The following is a 10,000-nucleotide window of genomic DNA, read 5'->3' on the forward strand; positions in this document are numbered from 1 at the left end:
AAAGAATATGGTGTTCATTCGAAAGAAGTAACAGAAATAATGAGAAATACAGAAAGAAATCAGTTATAAGAAAAAGAGATAAATTGAATTGCATTAGGGCAGTAATGCATTGCATCTTCGCTTGAACTGCTGAAGTTTCAAGGGTGCAAAATTATGGCAAATAAACAAATAAGTAAGTAATTGTAGTAATAACACGTTCAACCTTCAACACAGTCAGGGAGCAATTATGGCACATAAGAGAGTATGATGACCTCAAAAATTAACTTGCAAGTTTTCTTGTCATATTAGCTTGTTGGATGATAATAATTTTTAAGATAAAAAAACGAAGTGATATAAAGCAGCAGGAGTCATAAGCGATGGACAGAGACACTACAGTTTAAATTAATTATTTCTGTTTTACTCACGAGGACGACGGAGAGAGAGAGAGAGAGAGAGAGAGAGAGAGAGAGATGAGAACGGACTTCTTTCATGAAGGACGCAGGAAACCCTCCCCTGCCTAACAACAACAACAAGTGAAATTATTCAAACAATCGTTGGGACACATAGCACTAACAAAAGGCAAACAACATTGTATTATCAAACACAGGAACACGCTGCTGTTGGTGTTAACAAAAGGCAAACAAAATTGCTCTCACCAACGACAGCCATTTCAAAGCGACTAAACTCGAAACAAAAGCTTACTACGAATACATTATAACGCCAGTTGCACCGATTTTAATGCATTGCTTTTTCTTGTTAATCCATCATTTTAGTTTATTTGTTATTTTCGCAGTTAATTGTCCACCGGTAGTTCATTAATTGTTTAGCTCCAATTTTGAAATCTTTCTGCTCTCTTTTAACCATTTGAGAACATTCCAATCTGTGATATCTTGCTACGGAAGTTTCGTAATATTTGGCTTTTCGTACACGCATGAGTTTATTATGAATAATAATAACAATAATAAGAACAGTTATGCCTGTAAATATACCAGCCTTATAGCATATGTATGTAGGTATCCAATCTTATAATAATAATAATAATAATAATAATAATAATAATAATAATAATAATAATAATAATAATAATAATAATAATTATTATTATTATTATTATTATTATTATTATTATTATTATTATTATTATTATTATTATTATTATTATTATTATTAAGTATTTGGACCTATATACTTACCAATCACGATACATATGCTTAAGTATCTAAACATTTTACCATATAGGCCTGTGCTTCTAGTAGGCCTATATATCAGCTACTTGGTGAATTTAGGTCACATTCCGAATAAATGATCTCATCGATAGCCAGAGAACTTACCAGCTCATCAATAACATCGAGTGGTGCGGAGGTGAAAAGCAAATTACATTCTAACATTCTCAAAATGGCCAAAACGGCACAATGTGCGCCTTGCAGAGAATGAGAGCCAAAATGAACACTGCAATGAAAGGGCTAAACATGAAAATCACAGGCGCTTTTCAACGAAGTCAATAATTAATTTCCTCTGAACTTAGTCACCAACATCCTGTAGGTTTGAATTGAAATGAATATAGAATTTAGGCCAAAGGCAAGCACTGGGACGTATGAAGTCATTCAGTGCTGAAATGGAAATTGACAGTAAAAGGTTTGAAAGGTGTAACAGGAGAGGAACCTCGCAGTTGCACTATGAATCCATGGTTAGGAGAGGGTGGAGAGTAAGATGGAAGAAACAGAATATGAAAGGAGGTACAGTAAAAGGAACAAAAGGGATTGCAGCTAGGAGCCGAAGGCACTCTGCAAAGAACCTTAGTAATGCCTACAGTACACCACATGAGGTGCACTGACGGCACTACCCCACTACGGGGACCAAAATCTTGTAGCAATATGGAGGCATTTCTTCATTAGCTGATCAGCTCGCTTATGGCAAATCATCTAGCTATGAGCTAGATGATTGTTCCATATGAATAGGGTTCATTTTCTGAATAATAATAATAATAATAATAATAATAATAATAATAATAATAATAATAATAATAATGAGAATTATCTCTGGTTTCGTCTCAGCAACAAGAAATTTCAGCAGAATTTTGAAGCAGCGAGAAGCAGATTCGATAATACCCCGACGATTATTAAAGATAACATCATTCGATCATTAGACACAAAGGGGCTACTGAGCATAATTTTTTTTTTTTTAAGTGACAGGCTACTGCTATTCTGGGAATAAGGTGTTCGTCTCAGTCAATAAACAATCTCGATGAATCAGTTAGACCCATGAGATACGAAGATGAAAGCCAATGGCATCTCATGAAGTTTGTTTTGGCACGAACTTTGGCGCGGAACCTAGACGCACGCCGTAAGCAGCTGCTGCCCCGTTCTCCTGCGCTGATTTAGGTGGTGTTGTTTTAACGTGAAATTACAGAGATAAGGTCGTATTTTACTTTCCCGGGACATTGCGGGATTTAGTTGACTAACTGGGATTCGCAAAGGTTTCCCCGAGATTAACGATGCTCATTTAGGTCTCGCGGTGTTATGTCAATATCAAGTACATCTGTTTTTCTCTCAGTCCAGTCAACAACTTCTTTTGTCTACAAGGCTATTAACTGAGCATCCATTAACATTCTGAGAATTCTTTCGATGAATAGAGCTACAAATCTGTTGTAGTTACATTTTATGAAAGAAAAATTGCTCTGACAGTGATATTTAGCGCAAGTTCAAAGTCACTTCAAGCGCTGAAAAAAAAAAATAGACCAATTTCGAGTATGCTTTGTCAAATAAGAAAAAACAGCAATTCTATTGTATCTTTGGACCCCGTAGGAGGGTAGTGCCGTCAGTGCACCTCGTGCGGTGCACTGTAGGCATTACTTAAGGTTCTTTGCAGCATGCCTTCGGCCCTAGCTGCAACCCCTTTCGTTCCTTTTACTGTACCTCCTTTCATATTCTCTTTCTTCCATCTTACTTTCCTCCTGTTACACCTTTCATACCTTCTTGCTATCAATTTCCGTCTCAGCGCTGAATGACCTCATAGGTCCCTGTGCTTGGCATTTGGCTTAAATTCTATATTCAGTTCAATGTATCTTTGGCACGAGTGAAAATAAATCAACTTTATTTCTGAACAAAAACCTCATCGCAATTTTCACGGCAAGGATTTATTTTTCCCAAGTGAATGTTAACCTGAGAAAATGTAGGAACAGGCAAAATACTACATTCAGCCTCGTGTTGCTGAATCATGGATTTAACAAATTATTCCCAATCTGTTGTTTGCAAGTATTATTGTTGAATCAACTGTGACTCTTCGTTTTAGCTTCCTAAGCTATATAATTATTAACTGTAGTTGCATTCGCAATAAAAATATTGCATTTTTAATGTAAAAGTCAATGCAAAATTAGAGGAAAATATTTGCACCGCACTGTATTGGATGTGTAAACCCAAGGCATTGTGGTGTTTTGCTATCAAAACGTTTCATTCCCACTTAGAGAAATACTTGGTGTACATTGCACGTGCAACATGAGTCACAAAGATCCTGTGCAACTGCAACATGATATACAAAGATTCCGTGTAATTGCAACATGATTTTGAAAGATTGTGCAATGCAACATGTGTTACACAGATTCTGCGCATAGTTCTTTTGTTACAACCTTTTTCATGAAATTTTGTCAGTTTTTGTTATTTTATTTCATTTCACTCTTGAACATAAAATTCAGTGTATTCAATAATAGATTATCTTAACAACGAAACATATTGCCTGTGTTTGCCAGTGAGCATCCCTAAGTATTAGGTGGAAGTCTGGTTAATGGAAATAACTTTCGAGTCAGTACCCTGAGTTGTACAAGCCTTTATCTATGAATCTTCTTTGCAAACAATCTGAAGTTTTCGTTAGATTTATAGAACTTACTTGCTATAGTCAATCATTTACCGAGTGCTGAAGAGCCATTGGCTCGGTGGCGTTTACAAAAAATAAAGCACCATCATATGTCAACAATCGGCCCCTCATTCATCTGCCCTCCCCCTCACCTCCCAGTCTGATAAGAATTCCTTACCATGACACCAGAACCAATGCGTCATTAGTGTGTAACTACTAAATTACTTGAAGAAATTACATGGTTAATTACGGAATTACTCTACAGAACTGATAACTACAGAACCAATCCACAGACTCGGCCAATTACGGAACTACTCGATGTAATATCTTCTTAACTGCTTACCCAGACATTCAATACACAGCTAGGCCTAATTACGGAATTAATAAACAGAATAAGTAACTAATTCCAGAACCATTCATTGATTAAGTATCAGATTAAGGAATCAACAGAATGAGTAAACGATTTATGTACTATCCCTTATATCTGTAACTAATACAGAACCACTCGATAGGTGAGAAATTATATTAAAAATCATTTTAGTACGTAAATCTTATTCCTTAACATTCTAGCAAACCAGTTTTTATAAACAATAGGTAAGTTCATTTCGATAACTCAAATTCACTATCTTAGTCAGGATGAGATTACCAACATCACTGTTTTTTTTCTTTTTTTTTTATTCTTTCGGTACCACTTGCCGAAAATTACTCAGGTATAGCCCTTGCGTAAGAACTGAGCTGATAAGGCTGTGCGGCTCTCTCTCTCTCTCTCTCTCTCTCTCTCTCTCTCTCTCTCTCTCTCTCAGTAAAACTGCCACTCTTTAGATGGAAATCTTATAAAACGGAAATTTAACTTCTATTCAGTTTTAAAATATATCTAGGGACTTATTTTTTTCCGATTACTCCATACTTCTTTTTGTCAGTGTGTGTATTTCTTATGCATTTTGACATTCCAAAGACAAATGATATTAATATAATTTTCCTGCGCAACACGTACTAGAATATTTCCTCTATTTTTCAAATATTTTCCTCTAAACTATTTTTTATTCACCGTTAGGTTTCTCCTTAACACGTGGGCGTCACGTGGGCCTATACTTTTACCAAAGGACTTCCCCCAATAGACATGACCCACTTGAAGAGGGGAAAGAGTTCTTGCGCAAATTTAAAATTACTCCTTCCTTTTCCCGAGACCATAAAAGAATTATTACAAAGGCGAGGGAGGACCCGGATGCCTCTCTCGAGAGAATGACGTCTGCTTAGCGTCGTTATTCATTTTGTATTTTCTCCGCGCAACTTGTTTTCTTATATCATTTCTTTGTTTGTTTTCTTATCTTTTAGCTTTTCCTAGCGACTTCCTTTCATCACATTGGCGAGTAACTCTCTCTCTCTCTCTCTCTCTCTCTCTCTCTCTCTCTCTACGGTCTATGCATTGTTGTCTTCACTATTCATCTAACGGGGAATGGCTCTCTGTCTCTCCCTCTCTCTCAACGGTCTATATGTACTGTTTTCTTCACTCTTCACCTTCTAACGGGAATGTCTCTCTCTCTCTCTCTCTCTCTCTCTCTCTCTCTCTCTCTCTCTCTCTCTGTGTGTGTGTGTGTGTGTGTATGTGTCAACGGTCTACGCATTGTTTCCTTCACTCCCTTCTTTCCCATCGGTAAATGGTTCTCTCTCTCTCTCTCTCTCTCTCTCTCTCTCTCTCTCTCTCTCTCTCTCTCTCAGTTGCCCTTACAATATGTTCTCCCACGACTTCTTCAGTCCCTATGAGCGAATGGAGCCCTTAGGCCATGCCCTAGACTTAAGGGCGTAGTAAACCGATTCGTAGCACAGCTTGAAAACCATTCTAATCCGCCCCAATCTGACCACGACCCTTCTAATCCTTTTTAATCATGTATAACAAATCTACTCTTACCTCATTATCAGGAACCTATGCTTCAGGATAACGACGATTCAAGACAGATTAAATTCCTTCCTTTTTTATGTTCGTTTTACGGCATTTGTCGAAACCTTTATATATATATATATATATATATATATATATATATATATATATATATATATATATATATATATATATATATATATATATGTGTGTGTGTGTGTGTGTGTGTGTGTGTGTGTGTGTACATATATATATGTCATATATACATGCATATTTATACATATATGTATAATATATATATATATATATATATATATATATATATATATATATATATAGATAGATAGATAGATAGATAGATAACCAACAACAAACATACAAATATAGAGCAACATCTTCATACCTCTCGCCTCCTCCTACGGGGCAAGCCAAGAATTATAATCGTGTAACAGGTTGACTGACTGCTCATGCATTCGATACATTATCAATAACACAGCGCAGTAAACCACGGTGTTTATCTCCTTTCATTGCTTATCACCCTTATTCACTTATCAGCGGTGGCCACAGAATAACAGCTCTCTTCGATAAATACCCATGACGTCATGCTTTGAGCTTCGTTAATAGGCCGTAATGTGTATCTCCTTCCAGCCGCAGCGAAAAAACTATATAAATTGTATTCATTGACATACACAATTTTCTCATTGGCAGAACAATTACCTTCACAAGGATGGGAAACGGCTTTTTTTAAAACTACGGAAAATTAACGAAATTGTCATTGAAAAATCACTGAAATTCTCGTAAGACACATCTCTCTTTCGTAATATTCCTCTGACCACTCACATCCTTAAGGCACATGATGATGCACGCCGGCTTATTGATCCTGCGCAGGACGTAGAGCCCGTACGTCCTTCCCTTGGCCCGTAAGGATACCAACTGTTCGAGGTGTGAGTGTGTACAAAGGTGTTGAACACCGACACATGACAGACCCGGAGGGAATAGCTGGGGTTTGCTTCTCTTTAATACCCGGCCGTCTTTAGCTGAGCTCCTGGCAGGCATCTCTCTCTCTCTCTCTCTCTCTCTCTCTCTCTCTCTCTCTCTCTCTCTCTCTCTCGGGGTGCCCTGAAGTGAGCGCCTTTATCTCGGCTTATCAGCCTATCACAACCTCACATTTTCATAGCGACTCAATATTTCACATTAACAAGTACAGCCTACAAAAGGTTTCAGATAGTTACAGTTTACGCTTTTATTCGTAGATATTATGTACACATACTGTTCACACACACACACACACACACAGACACACAATATGCGTTGCGTCGCTCTTTAAGTTCGTCTGTAAATTTCAGGTTTGCCTCCAGACAACACCGCATGCATTGCAGAGTATTTACAAATCATATGCGTATGCAGGCGCGCAGTCATGCAACTGAAAAAAAATGGCAAGGAAGGTTGAAGAAGCGAGCCCAGATCTGACATGCCTGAAATTACCTTTACGTAACTCGTGTTCAAGCAGCGATCTTTGACAGCGCACCGGTTAGGCTGAGCGCACCTTAGTGCCATGATAAAAAGGATTAAGTCTACTTTTTAATTCTTCGTAAGACTACCATCACCTTTTCGAATAAAGCTGTAAATCCTAAATCAAATGGTGTAATTGCATTGTTAAACGAGGACGACGTACTAAGAAATATTTAATTCTCCAACAACTTAGAGATAAGAGGGTCACGTGACTCAAAAAAAATGAGGCATCATGACGATGAAAAAAGCGAAATCGTAGCGATTAACGTTAGAATTACCATGTCAATAAATGTGCGCAGAGTTAACGCAAAAAACAAAGCAAACAGAGATGCGATACCAATTAAAATCAAAACGGGAAAAAAATAAATGTTTCAAATTTACCTACAAGGATTGCACGCCAGGCAGCTCCTCCTACTAGTCGTTCACGAGCGAAAGAGCAACTGAATATTTTCTGGAATGTTGCCTGAGGTATGATTAGCCTCCTTATCGCCAGGGCCCTTTCTGATTGGCCGATGGAAATTCGGATCGTGGACGCCATTGGGTGGTTTTACAAGCGTGTGGGACGGGTTTTTATCTTATCTTCATGTGTTATCATAAATATCTTTTGAGCCGAGACTTTGAAATCCAAAACCAGGATGTTATTAAACGTACTTCCCTAAAAGTAGATTAGTCAAATAAAGACTGAAAAATGGCGAACGGAATTCTGAGTTCTCACGGTACAGGAAACCCGTATGCCTACATTTACACACACACACACACATATATATATGTATATATATATATATATATATATATATATATATATATATATATATATATATATATATATATATATCAATTATATATGTATCACCCAGTAGTGCCACCAGCCACCTCTTATATACTTATATGCTTTGAAGGCAACTTATCACAATAGCTTCGACCTTTCTCTCGTCATTAGTATTCATCATTCATATTTCATCTACATTCATACGCAAATTTACACTGTATCCAAAGAGATACAAGAAATACATATATGCATACATACACACAACATTCTTGTATGCATATGCATACTTTGCAAAGAATTACGATACCTGTAAAATTGGAAAAGCTTAGCCTCTCTCTCTCTCTCTCTCTCTCTCTCTCTCTCTCTCTCTCTCTCTCTCTCAGCTGATATCCATACAAAAAAAAATCCATCCCAAATACCTAACTGCATCGTAGAAAGCTTCATATTCGTTATCATTCATTATCATTCACCGGCCGATGCAAAATCTAATCTGTTATCCGGAATCCGAAAGAGTGAGTCAACAGAGTAACACTTGGATCAACAGCTATGTGGAAGGTGTGCTACCTGCGTTGCTCTCTCTCTCTCTCTCTCTCTCTCTCTCTCTCTCTCTCTCTCTCTCTCTCTCTCTCTGTTAAGAGAATTATAACTTATTTCTAATTTGACTCTTCTTCACCTCCTTACTGGGGATAACATAAGCCATCGTTTATGATTAATAATAATAATAATAATAATAATAATAATAATAATAATAATAATAATAATAATAATAATAATATGTCAGAGGGCAAAAACGATTAGTAAGAATAAAAAAATGTGTTTGAAATTAGGCCTTTTTCCCGAATATACTAATATAATCATCATCATCATCATTATCATCATCATCATTATTACTATTATTATCCTAATCATTAATCACAATGAAAACTATAATGACTATATACCGAAAACCACTAGAAATGCATAGATTATCAATAACTAATAAAGATTATAATAAATACAGAATATAGTTAATGATAGTAGTAATAATAGTATTATATGGCGCTATTTATATAGCAAATTGCGTAGTCCATATATTAACCACGGCTCTGATTGCGAATAATTGAGTACAAAAGACAAACACGGATATGTTGACATAGTGAAATTTTATCAGGGCATTGCGTAATTGCGTACGGTTTCTTTTGTAAATGTACGTGACATTTTTCAGCTCACGCCCCTGTGGTCATTCATTTCCCCATTTCCTCTCTAATGCTGCCTTTTATGGATTGTGCCATATGAACGAAATAATAATAATAATAATAATAATAATAATAATAATAATAATAATAATAATAATAATAATAATAATAATAATAATAATTAGTAAAAATCCAGAGTTATGTATACGAGCAAATATATATTTGTTATAATACAAAAATTATTAGAAATGTTTTAGCATTTTTGTATTTTGATAATTACAGAACTGGTCTTATACATAACTGCGAATTTTTACTTATTATTTCTAATAATAACAATAATAATAATAATATTAATAATAACATAATAAGTAAAAATCCATAGTTACTTATACGAGCAAATCTTTATTTGTTAAAATACAAAAATTATTAAAAATGCTCTATCATTTTTGTATTCTAATAATTACAGAATACCTGTTATACTTATTATTTCTAATAATAATAATAATAATAATAATAATAATAATAATAATAATAATAATAATAATAATATAATAATAATAATAATAATAATAATAAGTAAAAATCCAAAGTTATGTATACGAGCAAATCTTTATTTGTTAATATACAAAAATGATTAAAAATTATTTATTATTTTTGTGTTTTGATAATTACAGAATACCTGTTATGCTTATTATTTCTAATAATAATAATAATAATAATAATAATAATAATAATAATAATAATAATAATAATAATAATAATAATAATCCAGAGTTATGTATACGAGCAAATCTTTGTTTGTTAAAATACCAAAATGTTAAAAATGCTTTATCATTT

General features: G+C 35.0%; 1 protein-coding gene across 8 annotated transcripts in view; it reads right to left on the reverse strand.

The window, feature by feature from the left end:
* Positions 1–10,000, reverse strand: part of LOC136848676 (uncharacterized) — a 64,000-nt gene that overhangs the window by 46,855 nt on the left and 7,145 nt on the right. For 2 of the 8 annotated variants that reach the window (XM_067121133.1, XM_067121128.1), the window contains exon 1: positions 7,601–7,725. The exons of 2 other annotated variants lie outside the window; for them this stretch is intronic. The gene's annotated coding sequence lies outside the window, so the exon portion shown is untranslated. Of the gene's footprint in view, positions 1–6,110; positions 6,133–6,547; positions 6,685–7,600; positions 7,726–10,000 lie in introns of those variants that run through there. 4 more of the 8 variants (XM_067121134.1, XM_067121129.1, XM_067121130.1 and 1 more) reach the window with 3 other exon arrangements.

Source organism: Macrobrachium rosenbergii, chromosome 19, assembly GCF_040412425.1.
Source record: "Macrobrachium rosenbergii isolate ZJJX-2024 chromosome 19, ASM4041242v1, whole genome shotgun sequence".
NCBI classification, from domain to species: Eukaryota; Metazoa; Arthropoda; class Malacostraca; order Decapoda; family Palaemonidae; genus Macrobrachium; species Macrobrachium rosenbergii.